Consider the following 2,561-nt stretch of genomic DNA (forward strand, 5'->3'; position numbering starts at 1 on the left):
AGGAGGGCGTTGCAAATACCAGGCAGCACAAAGAAATAATAGAAAAAGGGAGGCAGAAAGACAAGGGATGGGGCTGAAAATAACACCAGATTCAGCTGGGAAAAACAACAGCTAATACATCTGGGGAAGCATAATCCCAAACACAGCTGCTCAATGGGAGGGAGACCTCTAGAAAGCAGTGATGGTGAAAGAGACCGAGCATAGGCAGCAAAATAGATGTGTGTGTGCAAATGATAATTATGAATCTAATTAAAGAAATAGTAATAATACTTTACACTTGTACAGCTGTCATCAATAGATCTCAAAGCACTTTACAAAAATAAACATAATTATCCCAATTTTACAGATTGAAGGAAGTTGAGGCATACAGAGGCTAAATGACTTGCCCAGGGTTATACAGTAAGTACTGCACGTACAGTTAGGAAAAAATGTTAGGTTACATAGGCAGAAGGAGGCCATCTCAGAGCAAAGGGGTGAGATTATGCACAGCTGTGGTGAGGTCACACAGAGTACTGTATCAGAGGGGTAGCCGTGTTAGTCTGGATCTGTAAAAGCAACAAAGAATCCTGTGGCACCTTATAGACTAACAGACGTTTTGCAGCATGAGCTTTCGTGGGTGAATACCCACTTCTTCGGATGCAAGTCTTCTTGTACAGATGGAGAACTGAGGCACAGAGAGGCTAAGTGAGTTGCCAGTAGTTGCAGGGGTGGGGAGGGATATCTCTAGTGGTTTGAGCAATGGCCTGCTAAACCCAGGGTTGTAAGCTCAATTCTTGAGGGGGCCATTTAGGGATCTGGGGCAAAAATCTGCCTGGAGATTGGTCCTGCTTTGAGTAGGGGGTTGGACTAGATGACATCCGAAGAAGTGGGTATTCACCCACGAAAGCTCATGCTGCAAAACGTCTGTTAGTCTATAAGGTGCCACAGGATTCTTTGTTGCTTTTACAGAGTACTGTGTTCAATTTTCTGGGCATTGCTTGAATAAAGGCGCTCAGAAAAGATTAACAAACATGATTAGAGGGCAGTTCAATAAAAACAGAATAATAGGATCCCATGTTTATGGTCTTTCAGTGGTGTTTGTATCTAGTGCTACATTTACAATTAAAGGGGGGTTTTTCTTACCACCAGCCCTGCACACTCAGCCTGGGCTCTGAGGGTTTGCCCACACTACAAAATCACATGAGAATCCAGGAAGAGATAATCAAGTCAGCTGACACTGTGCTAACCACCAGTTTGTAATCAGTTCAGATCATGGTAAATTGGTTTCAGCATCACTGTAGCTAATTCAGGTTCTTCATAACCTTGTTCAAATGCAGTATAGTTTTGTAACATAGACAAGCCTGAGGCTGTGTCTATACTAGGAGTGCTTCACCAGTATAGGAAGACCAGTACACTATAGCCACAAAGTGCTCCTAGTCTGGAGATACTGGTATTGCAAAACCACCCCCACCTGTGAAACAAGCTATACCAGTAAGAGCACACATTTGCTGGTACACTAGTGGCTTTTGCTAGCACAGCTGTCTTGATCAGGGATCACACCCCGACCAACAGAGCTGTACTGGCAAAGCGTAGACCTGGCCTGAAAGTCAAACTAGCCGCTAGCCTTCTCCCATGTCATCACCAGTAACAAGGATTCTGCAGGGCAATCAATGGCCTCTGTGATACTTGTGAAACTCCATGTGGGCAATGGGTGTGAACGGGTGTCACAGACTGGAACCTCGTAAACAATTCTGTTAATGTCTCACAGCTTCCTCTCCCTGAGCTGTGTTGGCTCTGCAGGGCAAACAGGCATCAGAAAGCTGTCCAAAAATACACTTGTCACTAGAGCCAGTAGTTCTCAGGCTGAATACACACAGGGAGCAGAGCTGCTGAATTTAGGGCCAGGTGTATATAGTCACTTTTCGGTGTAGCACTGCACTTTGAGGGGATGGATTCAAGATCTGTGAGAGAGAAAAAAAATTAAGAGCTAAATATCTGTAGCTGGGCCAAACTAAGGCAGAGAAGGCTGTGGGATATGATACTCACCTACAACATACTCAATGGGAGGGAGAAACCTAGGAAGCCAGGATGCTGAAAGGTGAGAGTAGTGAGCAAATTAGATGTGTTTTGAGTGGGATATGCCAGTGCAGGTTTGGGTGGCATGCACAGAGGCCAGTGCAGAGGAGGGGCTAAGCCCCGCTCTATATAGCTCTGGTGTTAGTGCCTCTGGAGTGTGGTGTTCAGCACCCCCTTAGCAGACAAACCAGAGAGAGTTCAGAGAAGAGCAACAAAACTGATCCCGAGCCCAAAAGGGAATTATTTATGAGGAGAGACTAATTGTGCTGCCTTTGGCTAAGAGCCTGCTAACATGGACCATGCTAGGAGTTTGCAAAGCTCTCAAAGTGGAGGAACAACAAGTCAAAGATTTCAAGAAGTATACATGCATTTGAACAAAAATGAAGAAATACCATTTTGTTTGTTGAAGAATAAGCATATCTGTGTGTGGATCTGCACTAGTGGTATATCAGCTGGGATCTCCAGAGCAAACACAGCCCTGGAATTCTCCTCACCTGTAAACACAA

At 44.8% G+C, this 2,561-nt stretch overlaps 1 long non-coding RNA gene across 1 annotated transcript; it reads right to left on the bottom strand.

Annotated features, from left to right (window-relative positions):
• Positions 1 to 1,305: 1,305 nt before the first annotated feature.
• LOC120384458 lies at positions 1,306 to 2,561 on the bottom strand. The gene is made up of 3 exons (XR_005588897.1): positions 2,448 to 2,561; positions 2,026 to 2,070; positions 1,306 to 1,940 (listed from the first exon to the last, which is right to left on the bottom strand). It is a non-coding gene; the product is annotated as an uncharacterized LOC120384458 (long non-coding RNA).

This window comes from Mauremys reevesii, linkage group 1, assembly GCF_016161935.1.
Source record: "Mauremys reevesii isolate NIE-2019 linkage group 1, ASM1616193v1, whole genome shotgun sequence".
Taxonomy (NCBI): domain Eukaryota; kingdom Metazoa; phylum Chordata; order Testudines; family Geoemydidae; genus Mauremys; species Mauremys reevesii.